At 46.5% G+C, this 19,282-nt stretch overlaps 1 protein-coding gene and 1 long non-coding RNA gene across 3 annotated transcripts in view; one reads left to right on the top strand and one right to left on the bottom strand.

The window, feature by feature from the left end:
* LOC147649026 (uncharacterized) overlaps nt 1-19,282 on the bottom strand; it is a 519,865-nt gene that overhangs the window by 410,958 nt on the left and 89,625 nt on the right. The gene's annotated exons all lie outside the window — the stretch shown is intronic.
* The window catches only part of LOC147649035 (uncharacterized), a 37,050-nt gene continuing 27,105 nt past the window's right edge, over nt 9,338-19,282 (top strand). Inside the window, exon 1 of the long non-coding RNA XR_015279701.1 lies at nt 9,338-9,810. This is a non-coding gene — a long non-coding RNA (uncharacterized LOC147649035). The remainder of the gene's footprint in view (nt 9,811-19,282) is intronic.

Consider the following 19,282-nt stretch of genomic DNA (forward strand, 5'->3'; position numbering starts at 1 on the left):
AAAGGTATTTTATTGCATAGTCCATCAGCCTCATGCAAGGCTGAGACTCTTAAGGTGTTACATTCAACACCATCACCTCAGAAGCCACCAAAATTCTAGTTACAATGTCTTTTATAAACTTTTTAACCAATCAAGAGGTCACACAAAAGCTCAGCAGCATCTTAATAAACCGATCATCAATTGCTTTGTCTCACACAATGCTGCTGCAATGTGTCTTTTCTTATCCAACCATAGAACACTACAGAAACTTACATTGCTGTATCTGTAATTCCTTACTGACTTTAGAACAGGTTGTATGTGAAACTTCAAAATCTCTATTATCTTACTTAACATATTTATTCACTCATAGAAAGCATATTTCTACTTGCTGAAAGCATGTTTCACATATATTTTGATTCAAACTGCAAGCTCTTATTCTTCCTTCATGTTTGTACAGCTTCATTGTTGTAAAGCCCCAAGCCTTCCCCGTGGTCTCAGGTCAAACTCTGTGTCCATCTCTGTCTCTGGGCCTGTATGCTCAAGGCCCTGAGAGCTCTCTGTGCCTGCATTTCCCACACAGCCCAGCTTGGGCTCCCCTGGCAGCTGCCTGAGGGTGCCCTGGGTGCCCTGGGCCAGAGCAGCATTAAAGATATTGAACTGAGCTGGCCCCAGCCCTGAGCCCTGGGGACACCCCTGGATGTGGCTCCATTCCCCAGCACTCCTCGGGCCTGCCCATCCAGACAGATTTTGAGCCGGGGAACAGATGCTGCAGAGGCTGTTGGATCAAGTTGCTGGGAGCAATCCCAGCAGTTTGGGATTAGTGCAGCTGTGGCTCTGCACAAGAGAGCTCTTCAGCCACTTTCTCTCTTTTCCTCCCTCTGGCCATGGAGGCAGCTCGTGACTTCAGCGTGTGCCTCGTGTGTGCAAAGAGCAAATCTGGGCAGAATCGGGGCACGGAGCCTTTGGGGCATCTTGGCACCTGTGCTGGGCACAGAAGGTGTTTTCCATTGCACTGAGACTGTCTGCTGTGCAAAGTGGATTGAATATCCAGCACAGGAATGACTTTTGTTTGGATGGAGCTGTGCCTTCCCTTGCTTTGTTTGCTGACAAGGAATGAACATCCTCTGTGTCTGGGGCAGCTCCTTCTGCAAGGAAAGCAGGTGGGAGTTGGAGCCAAGGAGCTGAGAGCTGCAGGCACAGCCTGGAGGGGAGGGAGCTCAGATTTGCACAAGGCTGCTCTGAGTGCCAGGGCTTGGATGAGGGAATTGGTGGCGTGGGGGTAGGGACAAAGTCTGATGGATTGTCAGCCATGAAGGGTCTTGATTTTCACATCTATTCAGAGTGCAGGAGGAGGTGCTGGGGATCAATATCACCTGGGGATTGCTGATATCAGTTTGTAAACAGGAAAAGAATAAATAAGAAAAAAGATCTCTCTCTGTATATTTTCATTAAAATATGTTGCTAAAAATGGAGAGAAAGTTTAGCCAAGCCCTGCCTTATGCTCAGGTTTCTGGCAGGAGCTCTGTTTCTGGCCACCTGCACCCCAAACTGATCTTGCTCCCAAGTTCTTTACAATGGCCCATTAGGTCTATTAGAAAATGAATTATTTACTGAATGGACTCCAGATTAACAGACAAGAGACTTTCAACAGACTGCTTCCTCCACAGGATAACCCAAAGAAGTGCTAGTGGATACAAACACAGGGCACAATCAAGTTCCCTATATTACAGCTCGTGAAGAGCTGGCACAGATTAGGAGTCAATGGAACTCAGCACCCAATTGATGGTGGAGCACACCTGGAGCCCTTTCTTTCCCTCAGCTTCCAGAAAGGAAGCACCAAGATGCATCCAGGCTCGGCACAGAAGCCCTGCCCGTTTCCAGGGACGATGCAGAAGAGTTGTGCTTTGTGCAAGTTTTGTGTAGCTTTTCTAGTTTGTAAAGTGAAGTGTGTGTCAGTCCAGAATCCAAGGCTCATCTCCCTTCAGGCTGCTCTCAAGGCAAGATGTTTCTGGGCAGCTGGGAACTGCAGCTCCCTGGCAGCAGAGAGAAGTCAGGACAGGACAGATGTGCGGCCTGGGTTATCTCCCCAGTTGCTGTGAGGGGGAGATGCCCTGAGTTATGGCCCCAGCTGCTGGACAGAGCAGAGGAGCCCTTCTGTGGCCCAGGGGAAGTCCTGCTCCAGGAACCTGCTGGAACCAAGGGGCCCTTGTGACATTGGGATGCCTGATGGAGCCAAGGGACCATGGTGACACCAATGAACCTCCTGGAACCAAGGGGCCCTTGTGACACTTTGGAACTACAGAGACCATTGCTGAGGACGGAACCTCATGAAACCAAAAGCCCATTGTGACAGATCAGGGCCTGCTGGAACCAAAAAGAGCATTGTGACACCGTGGGGCTCCATGGAGCCAAATATCCACTGGGACAGTGCAGAACCTCCTGGAACCCAGGGGCCTCTGTGACACTGCAGGGCCTCAGTCAAGGAGGGCAAAGGTCTCAAACATTCCTTGCAGGGTTCTGCCTTGGGGAAGGGGAACCTCCTTGGTGGCACCTTGGGCTGGCACACACTTGAGGAGTGCGTCTGTTTCCAACAATGAGACCTCAGAGTTTTAGATTGCTTCAAAATAAAAAGGGAAAAACCTCTCTTTCCTGAGTGCAGGCAGCTCTCCAAGCAAAGCAGGTCCCAGGTGAGGGAGGACACAGAGGATGGGGTTGGGGAATGTGGAGCAAGGTTGTCCACACTGGCTCACACCTCAAGGCACAGCTTCTCTGAGCAGGGCAGACCTCCTGAGGAGAGACCCTGGCTCAATATCAATCACAGAATGCTGCAATCACCTCTGCTCCAAAGAGAGCAGGAATAAAATACATCCTTTAGAACAGGAATGTGCATTTCCTAGAAGCTGTTATAAATACATATTATAATATTGGCTTTTCACAAGGATTCAGATGAATGCTGTATGTATCACGTTCCAATGGCTTTGCTGTAACAGTCGATAGAGGATGTTTGAACTGTCTGCTCAGTTGGGATAACTCCAGTGAACAGATGATGGGGACCCTGCTGCCATCAACACTCAGCGGCTGTGCAAAGAAGGAGCCAAGGCCCAAATTCAAAGGTGAGAAGAAGAGGATTAAAACCACAAGCCAAGACACAGGCATGCTGTAAAAAGGCAGACCCAAGGAGTGGCCATGCTAAACAGTTCCTGGGAAATGTAAAGTAGTTAATGGGAAAGTTTGAATATGCATAAAGTCTATGAATGTGCATCAGGTGATGCAATAGAAATGGGATATAAAGGGTGTTTCCAAAACACCAGGGGTGCTCTTGGCAGAGGGCCAAGCACCCGGCCCTTTTAACCCTTTGCTTTATTGTCTTTGTCTCCGTCTGACTTTCTTATTAAACCTTGCAAAATTGACCAGGAAAATGAATGTCGTTTTTCACAGGTGCCCAGATGGGAAATTGAGACCCAAAAAGCGGAATCTGGCTGGAAAAGGAACAGTTTGGCCTAAAATTGAAGGTTTGAGCAACCAAAAAGGGGCAGTTTAGGTGTAAAAATGAGACTTTGGATTAAAACAATGGGAGTCTGATGTGAAAAGGTCAACCCAAGTGAGCCAGTGGCAGCCAGGGGGGAAATTTGGGGCAAGAAAGAGACATTTAGGATGAAAAAGGGTATTTGGGGCCAGAATAAAATGGAGTTTGGCTCCCAAAAAGGGACAATTTGTGCCTAAAAAGGCGGAACTTGCGTGCCCATATGGGAAATTTGGACCCAAAATGGGGAGTTTGCATTCAGGAAGAGGGAATTTAGGCCAGAAAAAATAAATTTGGGCCTAAAAAAAGGGAGAATTTGGGTGCCCACATGGGAAATTTGGAGGCAGAAGGGGAAATTTGGTTCTGAAAAGGAGAATTTGGGCCTAAAAAAGAGAAATTTGGGTGCCCAGATGGGAAGTTTGGACCCAAAAAGGGACTTTGGGTCCAAAAAAGGGGAATTTGGGCTCCCAGGTTTGAAATTTGCGTCCAAAAAGGGGAATCTGGGGCTAAAAATGGGGAATTTGAGTACTCAGGTGGGAAATCTGGACCCAAAAATGGAAAATTGGTGCCAAAAGTAGCTAATTTGGACTGGAAAATGGGAAATTCAGGCCAAAACCCAGGGAGTCTGGGTTCCCAGGTGAGCAATTTGGACCTGTCCAGGGGTGACTTAAAAAGGGGAGTTTGGCTTAAAAAGGAACAGTTTGTCCCAAAACTGGGAGTTTGAGTAACAAACAGGGGCAATTTAGACTTAAAAATGGGACTTTAGTTTAAAAATAATGGGATTCTGAGCCTATAAGGTCAACCCAGGTGAGCCAATGACAGCAGGGGAAAACTTTGGGGCAAAAAAGGGAGATTTGGGATGAAAAAGGGGAATTTGGCCCAGCAAAAAGGAGTTTTGGTCCAAAAAGGAGAATTTGGGCCAAAAAAGGAAAGTCTGGGTGCCCAAATGGGAAGTTTGGTCCAAAACAGGGGAATTTGGGATCTAGTGGGAAATTTGGTCACAAAAAGCAGAATATGGGTCCAAAACCCAGAAATTTGGGCTGAAAAAAGGAGATTTTGGGGTTCTCAGGTGAGAAGTTTGTACCTGAAATGGGGACTTTTGGCCCAGGAAGGGAGAATTTGGGCCTAAAAAAGGGGGAATTTGGGTGCAGTGATGGGAAATTTGGATCCCAAATGGGAGTTTTGGTGCTGAAAGGGAGAATTTGGTCAAAAAAAGGGGAAATTTGAGCACTCAGATAGGGTATTTGTACCCAAAGAGAAGAATTTGGGGCCAAAATGGGGACTTTGGTCCCAAAAAATGGAAATTTGGGTGTCCAGATGGGAAACGTGGACCCAGAAGGGAGAATGTAGATCCAAAATGGACAGTTTGGCCCAAAAATAAGAGTTTGGATTAAAAAAACAATGTGAGTCTGATGCTAAAAGGCCAACTCAGGTGAGCCAACGGCAGCAGTTTGTGGGGCAAGAAAGGGAGATTTGGGATGAAAAAGGGGATTTGGGGCTAGAATAAAATAGAGTTTGTGTCCACAAAGGGAGAATTTGGGCCTAAAAAGTGGGAATTTGGGTGCCAAAATGGGAAATTTAGACCAAAAAGGGGGAATTCGGAACAAAAAGGAAAAATTTAGGCACTCTCTGTGAGAAATTTGTACCCAAAAAGTGGAATTGGAGTGAGTAAAAATAGATATTTATATGCCCAGATGGGAAATTTGCACCCAGAAGTGGAAATTTGGTGTTAAAAGGGAGAATTTTGGCATAAAAAAGAGGAATTTGGGTGCCCCGATGGGAAGTTCAGGCCAAAAGAGTGGAATTTGGGATCCAGTGGGAAACATGGACACAAAAAGCGAAATATGAGTTCAAAAGCCAGAAATTTGAACAAGAAAGTAGAATTGGGGTGCGGAAAAAAGGGAAGTTTGGACCCAGAAGGGGGAGTTTCAGTTCTGAAAGGAAGAATTTGGACCTAAAAAAAGAGAATTTGGGTGCTCAGATGGGAAATGTGGACCCAGAAGGGAAAATTTGGCTCCAAAAAGGAACAGTTTGGCCCAAAACTGGGGGTTTGAGCAACAAAAAGTGTAGGAGAGGATGAAAGAGGGAAACTTTATGAATATGATTATTTAGCAAAAGACTCTGAAAATATGAAGCCTAGAATGGAAATAGAAATGAAAGCTTGCTTTGAGTCATAAGATGCCGAGTACGGGTTAGTACAGAACCACAGAACAATAGCTTAGCCAGCTAAAGGAGAATCCCAGTTGATGAAACAATGTCCTTCTGCAGACAGAGAATCCAGAAGTCAAGCAGGAAGAAAGGAATTTGTAAAGCTTTTAAAGTCTGAAATGTAACACTGTATGGTAATGTAGTAATTCTTATAGGCTATATGTAAATTCTTTAGTGGGCGTATCTTGCATTGGTTGGTTATTGGGAATTAGAACATTCACTATGGAAAAGGATATAATGTATTGTAACAGGAACTTCACTCTTTTGTTCCCCCCTCTCTCTCTTTAAGCTCTCCTCTCTTGTCCTCCCCACTCTCTTACCCCTGGCTCTTGCTCTCCCCTCTCCAGTCTCTCTCCCTCCCTGACCACGTGTACGCTGAGGCTGGCAGCAGAAACGGGTCTCTTCCTCCCTCTACCCAAATAATAAATTGCTTATACCTAAACAGCTTGACCCTGGAGAAGTCTCTCACCATGAGCGTTTTGTACATCTATAGCAGTTCATGCTTTTCCTTTGACACCAGGGGAAGTGGGATGAGCTTTGGGGTTGTGATATGTTTTTCTCCCTCTGGAATAACCCTGAATGGCAGAGGGACTGTGGGATCAAAGCCCCCTCTGATCCTTTGGTGTTGGCCCTTGAGAAAGAAAATGAGGCCAACAAAGGGAAGCTCAAACGGTGCTGTTGGAGCTGCAGCCTCGGCCAGAGGTGCATCAGGCTGAGTAAGGCCTCTCCAGCAGCAGCCCAGCAAGAACAGAACTGTACTCATTTAATCAGCCCTCCCTTTAGGAGGCAGCAGGAGGAAGAGGTGCACTTGGAAGCTCCATTTGCCCCTCTCACCCCTCCAGACCTGGAAGCTCCATTTCCCCTCCACCTCCTCCCAACAGCTTTAAGGGGGCATCAGCCCCAACACCCCCAGGTAGCCCGATTGCATCCCGGACCAGAAAGCAGGGACTACAGGCACCCTTGTGGGAAGCAATAGGACCAGAAGGGACAATGGTAGTTAAGGAACCCTTTTCTCCTCTCGACACAGAGGCCAGAGAAAAGGTCACAAAGAATTATCAAAGTGACCCAGTAAACACTGCCAAATGTTTACAATATATAGTCAAACAACATAACCCAGACTGAAGTGACACACAATTGTTATTAGATGCATTAACCAAAGCTGAGAAACAATTGGTTCTAAAACCAGCAGGGGACCTGGCAAAGGACCATTAGAAAACATTACAAATGGATGGAAAAGAATACTTTCCTCTCCAGGACCCACCATGGGATCCAAACCAGTCGAGTGCAAGGAGAAAGTCAGAAAGCTGCCAGGAGTGGAGAGTGAAGGGAGTGGAGAGGGCTGGACCTAAAACCATGAACTGGGCAGCCTTATATGTAATCAAACAAGGTCCCTTGGTATCTCCCTGGGAATTCCCAGATCCTTGGAAGGACGCGATGCACAGACACACACCACTGGAGCCGGGCTCTGAAGTAGGAATACAGCAGCTAGTTCATCTATTTCTGGAACAATCCATGGGGGACGTGAGGAGTAAACTCCAAAATCTTTGAGGGGCAGATGGGTGAAACTTAGAAGCCTTATTGGAAGAGGCATGGAGAGTTTTCAGCAATTGAGAAGAGGGATATAAGCAAGAAATGGAGAAGCTAGTAGCAGTGGTACAGGAGGAAGGAAAAGGGAAAGGAAAGCACGAACAAGGACCACCCAAACGAGGCCCGTCTCGACTGGGTAGAGACCAATGTGTGTACAGTGGAGAATTTGGTCACTGGAAAAATGAGTGTCCAAAGTAGAAGTGAGATGGCCAAAAGAAAGAAGGGAAAGGAGGGGTGGTTGCAGTCACACATCCACAAGAAGACTGAAGGGGACCTGGGGAATCCACCCCAACAGATCCCCTGGTTATAAAAATGAAACTGGGGAAAGAAGAAAAAGAAGTAGAATTTTTGGTTGACACTGGAGCAACACTTTTGGTTTCAAATAAGGCCTTGATGCCTATGAATGATGAGAATTATGTTATGGTCAAAGGGTGTGGGAGTTTAGCATTTAGGGAAAGAAGTGGGAAACACCCACAGTAGTGATTCCTCTGAGAGAGGCTGTGGGGAGTTCCTTCTGTGCTTGAGATCAAGCCAATAGCTGGCCAGTTCTGACAACTGACAGCATTCTGCAGCACTGAAAAGGAACTTCACCTTTGGGAATGCCACCTTTTAAAGACCCAAGGCCAGGACCTGGTCTCTTTCTTTGCAGCCTTGAAAGGCAGCAGAGCTGTGGTGTGGCTGGCCCCGCTCCCCCGTGGCCTGTGCGGCCTGGGGGGGGCTGGGCCGGAGCCCAGCTGCTCCCGGGGGGAGATGGAGACTGCGGGATCCCCCCCAGGCCAGGCCAGGCTCTGCTGCGGTGCTGGCTTTCCCGGGAAGCCCTCCGGGTCCCGTTCCAGCGGGGTGGCCAAAGCCCTTCCCAGGGGAGCCCCCGGCCCCCAGGCTGGGCCAGGCCACGGCTGATGACACTCGCCAACACCCCCCCTGCCCCCCGGCCCGCACAGACAGCTCCTGAGAGCTGGCACCAGCCACACCTGAAATCCCACACCACCACTGCCTGCCATGGCTTGGGACACATTTAACCCTTGCACTACACACAGGAGACCTGCAGACTTTAATCCTCTCTCCAGGAAAAGAAAAGAAACAAGTGACACGGAAAAAGACAACGTGAAACATCAAGGTCAGTAAAAGAAGGAATCAAGCTTCAGATGGAAGGAGAATGAGGAGATGCTCTAATAAGCTGAAATATTCTTTTGGTAGGGCCATGGAGATGAATAATAATGTTCTGAAAAATAACTCCTTTAATTCATGAAAGAGTATTGGGGGAATTGAAGTATTCAAGCTGTAGATCTGGGCAAAGGTATCCATTGATGAAGCCAAGCAGATGGTGGAGTAGCTGTGATCCCATGAGAGCTTGAACAGAGAGAGAGGGAGATGAGAGCTGATGAAGACCCTTTGCCCCCAGGGAGAGAAGAAGAAAACCTCTGTTCTCAGAGATGAAGAGAACTTTTGCCTTTGAATAATTCATCCTTAAAGTAATACCCCTTGAGCATATGGCCCATGAACACACCTCTGAGTGGTGTGAAAATGGGAGGAGAGGGCAGAGTTTGTGCCTGGGTGACTGCCATTTGTAGAAAAGAAAAGCCACGAGAAAACTGTTTCTTGTGGAGAACTCTCCATGGCATGACAAGAGAAAACTCCTCTCCCTGCACAGACTGATGAAAAGACTATTGTATATTTGGCACTGCTTTAACATCCCAGGTTTTGTCTCTTCCATGTCACTTGGGAAAGGAAAAGTTGGGTGGGGGCAGGAAAGGTTTCTGGAGGTTTTTTTCCTTGTTTCTTATTCTTGTAGTCCTGATCATAAAGTTTCTTTATACTTTCTAACTTTTAAGCCTGTGTTGCCCTTCTCCTAATCCATATCTCACAGCAAGAAAGAAGGAAGTACTCTGGTGATTTTAGCTGGAGCTAAAACCCACCACCCTCAGCCACTCCTGACAGGACTTGTGCTCCAGACCCCTCAGCAGCCTTGTTGCCCTTCTCTGGACACGCTCCAGCCCCTCCATGGCCTTCCTCAATTGGGGGCCCAGGACTGGACACAGCACTCGAGGTGTGGCCTCAGCAGTGCCCAGCACAGGGGAAGAATCCCTGCCCTGCTCCTGCTGGCCACCCCATTCCTGATGCAGGCCAGGGGCCATTGGCCTTCTTGGCCACCTGGGCACACTGCTGCCTCATGTCCAGCCTGCTGTCCATCAGTGCCCCAGCTCCCTTTCTGCCTGGCCGCTGTCCAGCCACTCTGGCCCCAGCCTGGAGCACTGCAGGCCTTGTTGTGGCCAAAGTGCAGGAGCCGGCACTTGGTCTTGTTCAACCTCACCTTGTTGGCTTTGGGCCCTGCATCCAGCCTGTCCAGCTCCCTGTGCAGAGCCCTCCTGCCCTCCAGCACATCCACACTCCCAGCCAGCTTGGTGTCAGAATGGTTCCATGAGGCCCTGCAGTGTCACAATGGTCTCCACGGTTCCATGACACTCCGTGGAGTCACAGTGGATCCTTGGTGCTTTGGGCCCTGCAGTGTCACAGTGGATCCTTGGTTCTTTGGGCCCTGCAGTGTCACAGTGGATCCTTGGTGCTTTGGGCCCCAATTGGATGATGATTTTGTGAACCCTGCCTTTTACCCTCCCCAGGATACATCTGATTAGCTGATGCTTTGGACCCTCCCTTTGAACCACCTCCATATTTCAGCTGTTGCACGCTCGCATTTTCTGTCTTTTGACCCCAAGATTCTCCAGAGCAATAAATCCTCTGTTATCCCATGCAAAAGACCTCCCTCTCGTCCTTGCCCCCTCAACTTCCAGAGGAGCACTTCCCTGAGGAGGACTTCCCTGCAGCCCCTGTCCAGTGGACCAAAGGAGGGTGAGTGTACCCCAAGTTAGGCTGAGGGTGCTCACAAGTTGTGGGAAGGGTGCATTGCTCCCCGGGGGTGCTGGAGGGGGGGCCACGAACCTACAGTCCAGGATAGTTGGCTGTGGAAAGCACCCTGGCCCTGAGACTGGCCCTGGAACTTTGATCTTTAGTTTGTTAAGTTGTTTCTTTTGCAGCAGGGGAGGGTGGAGTTTTGTTGTGCTGGCAGCTTAACATCAAGGAAAATGGGTGTGAAATTGTCAGCACAGCAGAGAGGGATCTATTTTCCAATTTTGGGTACCCTGGTGGGTGGTGTAATAAATAGAATTGATTTGTGCTAACTAAATTGTAACTGTTAATAAAGTTATTATTAGAAGCAACCAAAAGAATCAGCGTTACAAGCAGATGCACCCCTTTACTGATGTTACTTGTTAACCTGAGGTACAGGATGTAGTCTGGAAGATAAGTGATGTCCCAAGATGAAAATGGCCTTGAGATGGACAAAATTAGAATGACTTTAGGCATTGGGCCTAAAAATCAGTAAATATCAGACTAATGAGTAGACTTACATAACAACACTTAGTATGCACACACAAACCTGAAAGGTTATCCAAAGGACAACGAGGAAGAGGAGAAGCCTTTGCCAAAAGACCACCAAAAGAAGACTGAAGACCCCCTAACAACAAGTGGAGCGTGTGCCGTGAAGAATAGTGACATAAAATCAGAAAAATCAGAAATAGGAGGAAACTTTTGGCAAACATTAATGAATATGTATAAGCATACAGTACACAAGTTTAGCTTGAAGGGCTTTGTTTTGTACGTGAAGCAGGGTGGGAAGCCTCCGTACCCCGCTCAGTTCTGTGTGTGAGGTGGGGCAACAAGCCCTCCCCATAACCCGGTTTATTTTTTGCTTATGCTTTAATTATACTTAATTACTGGAGAATTATATATATCTAAATGATAATTTTTTACTAAATTGTATTCTTTTACTAAACTATATTCTTTTCTACCAAATTACTATTCAATTTACTAAATGGTATTAATTTTTAATTAAACTGTTATTAGCTCAAGGGACCTAGTTGTCAAAATTCTAATTTCATTTGTTATAAATGATTAGCCAGTTTGATTAGTAAAAAGAAGAAATTTATTCTAGAATCAAATAACAATCATCAAAAGGAAACCAGAAGCAAAAATCAGTTTGGGGCTGTGCCGGGCGAACAGCACCAGGTGAGACAGGGAGGAGGCTCTGCAGCACTTCCCCACCGTGCTTCACAAACTGCAACCGTCCCAAGGTGCTTTTTACATGTTTTCAGGCTCATCAGGGCTCCTTTGGAATACACTGCTTGCCGACAAATATTCATGCTGTTTTGGGCGTATATGTTGTCATTTCATCAGGTTTCTTGGAAATACACTTCTTGCAGGTGAATATTTATGAGTGCATATCGTTCTAATCTTATGGGACGGAGGTTTCTTGGAGATATGCCCCTTGCAGGTGAATATTCATGTTGGCCTTGCTGCATGTCACTAGAATCTCTTCAGGGAAGGTTTCCTGGAAATATGCTAGGATTCTTGTCAGACAAGATTACAACTTTAGCCTGATTTTATTCATGCTATGGATCACAGTCTTTCTTTCTTAATTAATCAATTTGTGCTTTTAGGATAAATTTGGATACAGTTCACTACTTTCATAATCAGTATTTACGAGGAATAATTTTTGATAAGATTGGTTATTTTAGTATTTGATTCTTTTGTTTGGGTGCTTAATTGTACATCAATGCAGGTAATGCCTATTGTATCCTGAGCTGTATTTTGGCTGTGCAGTAGCTTCATGCTACTTGTCAAATAGTTGTGTCTGAGCTTTAAATCTGGCCTGAGCTTCAGCAGCTCTGCTCTCTTTCTTTTCTTTCAATTCCGTTCTTTTAGATATTTTGGGTATTCTCTTGGATTGGCCAGTTTTTATTGGAGCTAACTCAGGATCAATGGGCATTGCTGCTATTTGCATGCCTTAGACAACAGAATGGATTATATTATATTATATTATATTATATTATATTATATTATATTATATTACATTACATTACATTACATTACATTACATTACATTATATTATATTATATTATATTATATTATATCATATTATATTATATCATATTATATCGTATAATATTATTTTATTTTATTTATCCCGGATAAAACATGGGATGAGACAAGGCAGAAATAATAGCCCCATCATTTTACATCATATTAAAAATCCTCAGTTTTTCCACCAATCTTTCCCCAGACAATTCCCCCCAAACAATTGATCCCAGCTAGAAGCTTGAAGGATAGAATTCCATGTTTGAACCGCTACATGTGCCACTTGCTTCATTTCTGCTGCAAGGTTTCTTATGGTTTCTCCATCGTCATCTCTTTCTACACAGCATTCAGATTCATTGAACTTGCTGCAGCCTCCCCGTTCTTCTGCTAACAAGTAGTCCAAAGCAATTCGCTTCTGATACACAAATGCTTGCATTAGTGAATGCTGTTTAGCTGATAACTCGAGAGCATCAGAATATGATTTGATACAATTCCTACCATGGCTTGAAGTCTTCCTAGTCGGTTGAATAGGTAAATTGGGCTCCTGTATCCCCAGCTCCCATCTTGAGCCCAAGTTGCTGGGCTATTGCCAAGCTCTTATGCTCTCTGCAGGCCACTCATCTTGTCCCCACTTCTGATTCCCTCCTGCTTTTGGAAAATCAAGATTCAGCTCTCTTTTTTCTCTGCCCAGGCTCTCATCTAGGGGTGCTCCTAATAATTTACTTTGGGAGCAAAAAGGAGGGTCAAATCATTCCCAGAGTGCAGGATCCTTTCTACCTGCAGGGTAATTCACTGGATGCTTTTTCCCCACATGTCCAGTATATTCCATCAGGTGCTTTCCATTGGTCATTTACAGTTTCTGCTTTATCCCAGGAATTCTTTAAGCTTTTGAAGGATGTGTAAGGATTAGCTCCAGGACTTTTGTGCCAACATAATTTGATCTGATCATTCCAATCACAATTTGTCTTTTTTTTTTTTGTTTGACTCCAGTATCCAGTGGGGGTTTCTGGTTGCCAGGCTTTGGTGTTGTTCTTTGAATTCACTGTTCAAGTGAATGTGCAAGGAGTATATCCTACTACTTCAGTATGTCTGTTTCCTTCCCTGCTGATACCAACTGTTCCAATTATTTGATGATCTAAAACCCACCCTTGGGGTCATTTTAATGTTTTGGAAATTGAGGTATGATTCCATTTTAGAAGTTGCTCTGGAGCTAAGCTCTCACCTTTCCATGGCCATTGCTCAGCTGATTTCAGCCCTCCACAAATCCAACAATTAGATCATCCTAATTCTGTAGCCATCTCTTGTATTAGATCTACAAAAAGGTTCTTGTTTGAGGCAGGTAGGTAGGTTCCAATTACCATACTAGTTACCAAGTTCTAACTCTTCCTATGGTTCATTTAATGCTTTTAGCTGTTCTTGTTCTATTTCTTGTTTTGCCTCTGCCTTTTGTTTCTCTGATTCTTGAGCTGTCTGTTTTCATTGACTTTCTGGATCTACTCCTTCTCCATCTCTTGCAGAACAGAAAGTTGCACTGTATCATAAGTGAATTCGCTCATCATTACTGTGGAGAAGGTTAGTTATTATGGGCTCATTGCTGAGAGAAACTATTTGACCATATTTCAGATTTTCTCCAACCCAATACGTTTTCCCTCCCATCCTACACACTTTTGGTTGGCTGTGCTGATAGCATATAGCACTCATTTGGGAATGTGCCATAACCATTGATTCCATTCTCCCTCCGATCCATACTGCATGGTCACATTTGTTCCAAGTGGGAACAACAGGCTCTAATCCAGCAGCTCATTTGTGTCATGCATGGGCCAGGATTTTCTTCCTTTCTGCTGTAGATTGCACCTCTAACCACCGATTTTTAGGTGTCGCTCTTGGGTCATGGCAGGTTACTCTTTTTTTGATTTGGCACATTTGATACCGAGTGTGGTTATGCTCACACTCCCCTGTTTTGCTGCCCATTTTGCAGTCCTAGTGTGTGCCATATGCCAGGGTTTCTGTGAGCCTTTGTTTTTCCAGGATGTTTTTAAAACACTGCCTACAGTCTTGGGTTGAGCTTTGCTTCTCAACGCTGGGGTAACTCCTGGAGAGCAGACTGATAGTTCTGCCCATGATCAGGCTCAGAACCACCAGGGTTCCCCACACATGTACTCCTGTGCCTCTGCCTATGCCCACAGGGTTGCGGCCTGCGGCGAGGGAGTTCATCCTCTCGGGAGCAGGGCTATCCTTCAGGGGATCCATGGCTGGAATCAGCTGCAGATTTTCCCTTAAAGGCATCCCACCCTGATCTTTTGACTGCATCAGCATCACAGGGTACATTGTTTGTTCACCAACACTCAGTTAGAAGCACTTGTGCCTTTGATCTCAGTTTCCCTCTTCCCCCTTCTTGATCCAATCCATACCACTCCAGGGAATCGAATTCCAATACGCCCAAGTCAGTAGTGACCACTCATGAATTGCTGGTTCTAGAGGTTTCTTCTAGCCAGCACACTGGACAAAGCCCTTTCTTTTCCTTTTGCTCTCAAACCAGAGACTTAGATGGAATGGTATAATAGAAACAAATCTGTTTCCCTGTTGTCTATCAGGATGGGTGGGAAGTGCCACCACATCCAGATAGCACGGCACTGATTTCACTTCCACCATGCAAATGACTTGCAGGAGCAAATCAAGTAAATTCTGTGCTGGAACAGTGAAGTTCTGTCACCCTAAATCAGGGGGATGCCTCAAGGGTTTTATACCAACCTTGCACCTAAGTTGGTGCTAAAGAAGTTTCTAAGGTCCAACATAGACCTAAGGTTTGCACAGCAGAGTTTAGGCTGACAGCTAAGGGAGCATTAATTCAATGGTCTTTCCAAGCCAAAAGACTGATGAGAAATGTTGGTATTCCTGCTCTCCTTCCTTGTTTACACTATAGCAACATATTGGATGAGATGTTGGAGTTGCAGCTCTGAATTGTGGCCAGATGAAGACACATGAATGGTTGTGCATTTTTCATTGTGGAGGTCAATATCAGTGTAGCTGCTTCTGATAATACAAAAAGCTCTTTCAAGATACTTCTTCAAAGAAAAGTCTTTTCATTCTTAACTGCACAGCCTCCTCCAAGATGTACAGCCAAAAGGTTATCTGGATTGTCTTTTCACAAGAACAGGAAACTCCCCCTTGAATCAGCCTGAATTGACAATTCTCAGCTGTATGAAGGAATTTCACTTAGAGTCTGCTGTAAAGAAGTGATTTCTATGCAATGGGGTTAAGAAAGGACAAACCTGAATGAACAAGAGTGGTGTTTGTTAGAGACACCATTACTCATCGCACACTTTAAACAACCCATCCCATCAAGCCCAAACCTAATATGGCTCCTTGTTAAATATTTCTGATAGATTACATATCCCCGTGTGAAGAGGGAACAAGGATTTAAAGCCAGTCTTTATGCATCTATAAGCATTGGACATGAACATTGCATATTCAGGATGAAAACCAAATATCACCTGTACAGGGGAAACATAGCAGTACCATGAATACACTTCTGCCATCAGATTCACAGGCAGCTTAACCAGCTCTGTGCTTGGCTATTGTGCAAATCACCTGTTCTGGCATCTTTTGGGGCACTGAACCAGGGAAAGTCAACCATAAATACTGCAGGACCATGAAAATCTCTCCAGATACAAACTAGTCTCCAACATGGGACTACAGAAACCTCCAATCATGTGGTGGAGGGACCCAAGTTGTCTGTGTTCTCTTTGTCATGATGGGTTTGTAATTCAGACTCAGAGAGGAGCTTGAGTTGGAAGGGAGATTGGAGACCCTCTAGATCTAGCCCCTCTGCCATGGGCAGGGACACTTTCCACTAGATCAGGTGGCTCAGAGCCTGCCCAAGCTTTGGCAAATATCCAAGGACACCTTTTTCTTTGTTTTACAAGGTCCTATTTCCATGCTCCTATTCCCAGATGGCTCCAGTCTCACACAGAGCATTGCTGCCTTGGTCACTCCTATCTTCACAAGCCAGCAGAGCTCCTATTTTGGATGGCTCTCACTGCTCCCAAGGCCCCAGGGACGGCTCCTGCCTTTCCTCCTTCCACTTTCCCTTCCAGGATCAGTGATGTCCTGCCACTTCCTCCATGGCTGAGACAACAACAAGAGATAAGGGACTGAGGATGCTGCTTCTGACAGAGACTTGGTGACACTCAGTTGAGGATTTTGCTCTCTTGCCTAAGAGAACTGTCAGGCTGCCTATCCAAAACTCCTCCTGCTTGGAAAGGGGCTGGTGTGAGCAGCAGGAATTGTTGTTGGCTGGAACATTTCAAAGAGCTGCACAAAAGAAGTGTTTTGTGGAAGGCCGCCAGCTGCCCTTTGTCAGCAGCACAAGGTGGGAAGGTGTCACGATCCACAAGGTGGGATTCGTGATGTGGTTCTTTTATTTAATCTTAGAGTATAAAATATTATCAGCAAACCTAGGACTTAAACAGCAAAACACACTTTATTGAGTGCTCATCAGCACTAATATGCAATAGAGAGAAAGAAAGGAGAAAGCAAAGCATAAGGAAAAGAGAGTAAGGGGATAATAGCTACCAACGTCGAAGTCCACTCAGCAGTCCAACGACGCAGAGTCTTCTGTCCGTTGGGGAGATCTCAAAGGAAGGTAAGTTTGGGGTATAATTTTATAGTCTTTTGCAAAGCGAGAGGCACAGGGCCAAAACCAGATGAGATTGATGATCATTGTGATGAATTCCATTGCGCAGGGAGCAGGTGTAGGGTACAGAGCAATCCATGTCTTGCAAGTCTTTGCTCACCAGCAGGAACAAGGACAAGGTGTTGTGGAAAACCCATTGCACCGGGTACCACGCACAAGCCTCTGCTCACCAGCAGGAATGAGAGCCATGAGTCGTGGAAAACCCATTGCGCAGGTTAGCAAGCCTCTGCTCACCAGCAGGAACGAGAGCAGTGTACCGTGTAACCTCCTGCAAACAATCACTGAGCAAACATCCATCTCAGCTAGGCCCAAACCCCCAAACCAAGTCCCTTGTGATATTCAGGGTCTCAGTCTCTGTCCTTGAGACGGTTGTGAGACAGATGAGGGATTCTTCGGACCGTCTCTTATAATACTAAGCGTTGTTATGTAAGTCTACTCATTAGTCTGATATTTACTGATTTTTAGGCCCAATGCCTAAAGTCATTCTAATTTTGTCCATCTCAAGGCCATTTTCATCTTGGGACATCACTTATCTTCCAAACTACATCCTGTACCTCAGTTTTAACATGTAACATCTGTAAAGGGGTGCATCTGCCTTGAAACACTGATTCTTTTGATTGCCCCTAATAATAACTTTAATAACCGTTACAATTTAGTTAGCACAAATCAATTCCATTTATTACACCACCCACCAGGGTACCCAAAATTTGAAAACAGGTCCCTCTCTGCTGTGCTGACAATTTCACACCCATTTTCCTTCATGTTAAGCTGCCAGCACAACAAAAATCCACCCTCCCCTGCAGCAAAAGCAACAACTTAACAAACTAAAGATCAAAGTTCCAGGGCCAGTCACAGGGACAGGGTGCTTTCCACAGCCAACTATCCTGGCCTGTAGGTTCATGGCCCCTCTCCAGCACCCCCGGGGAGCAATGCACCCTTCCCACAACTTGTGAGCACCCTCAGCCTAACTTGGGGTACACTCACCCTCCTTTGGGCCACTGGACAGGGGCTGCAGGGAAGTCCTCCTCAGGGAAGTGCTCCTCTGGATGCTCGAGGGTTATCACTTCCTCCCCCAAGAGCCAGCGGAGAAAAACCGCTCTGCTGCACTCGGAGGCAGCTGAGGGCCAGAACTTGTTGGATAAAATCCACAGTTGGTCCGTGGGGTCCGTTCACAGGGCCCACGTTGGGCACCAGCTCTCGCATCTCACCGGAGCTGATCTGGCTCTGTCACTCGGGCCTGCACAGGAGTGGGTCACACCCCAGGAGCAGGATGAGCCCAGCTGTGACTAGAGTACTCACTCTACAAGTTTTGGCTGTCAGTCTGTGCTCTGAGGAGGCAAGGATGAGAGGGAGGTCTTTTGCATGGGATAATAGAGGATTTATTGCTCTGGGGAATCTTGGGGGCAAAAGACAGAAATGGGAGCGTGCAACAGCTGAAATAGGGAGGCGGTTCAAAGGGAGGGTCCAAAGCATCAGCTAATCAGAGATATCCTGTGGAGGGTAAAAGGCAGGGTTCACAAAATCATCATCCAATTGGGGCCCAAAGCACCAAGGATCCACTGTGACACTGCGGGGCCCAAAGAACCAAGGATCCACTGTGGCTCCACGGAGTGTCATGGAACCGTGGAGACCATTGTGACACTGCAGGGCCTCATGGAACCATTCTGACACCAAGCTGGCTGGGAGTGTGGATGTGCTGGAGGGCAGGAGGGCTCTGCACAGGGAGCTGGACAGGCTGGATGCAGGGCCCAAAGCCAACAAGGTGAGGTTGAACAAGACCAAGTGCCGGCTCCTGCACTTTGGCCACAACAAGGCCTGCAGTGCTCCAGGCTGGGGCCAGAGTGGCTGGACAGCGGCCAGGCAGAAAGGGAGCTGGGGCACTGATGGACAGCAGGCTGGACATGAGGCAGCAGTGTGCCCAGGTGGCCAAGAAGGCCAATGGCCCCTGGCCTGGATCAGGAATGGTGTGGCCAGCAGGAGCAGGGCAGGGATTCTTCCCCTGTGCTGGGCACTGCTGAGGCCACACCTCGAGTGCTGTGTCCAGTGCTGGGCCCCCAATTGAGGAAGGCCATGGAGGGGCTGGAGCGTGTCCAGAGAAGGGCAACAAGGCTGCTGAGGGGTCTGGAGCACAAGTCCTGTCAGGAGTGGCTGAGTGTGGTGGGTTTTAGCTCTACCTAAAATCACCAGAGTACTTCCTTCTTTCTTGCTGTGAGATACGGATTAGGAGAAGGACAACACAGGCTTAAAACTTAAAAGGAATAAAGAAATTTAATGAACATGACTACAAGAATAAGAAACATGAATAAAACCTCCAGAAATCTTTCCTCCCCCATCCAACTTTTCCTTTCCCAAGAGACACGGCAGAGACAAAACGTGG

This window comes from Cyanistes caeruleus, chromosome 28, assembly GCF_971803275.1.
Source record: "Cyanistes caeruleus chromosome 28, bCyaCae1.hap1.1, whole genome shotgun sequence".
Lineage (NCBI taxonomy): Eukaryota > Metazoa > Chordata > Aves > Passeriformes > Paridae > Cyanistes > Cyanistes caeruleus.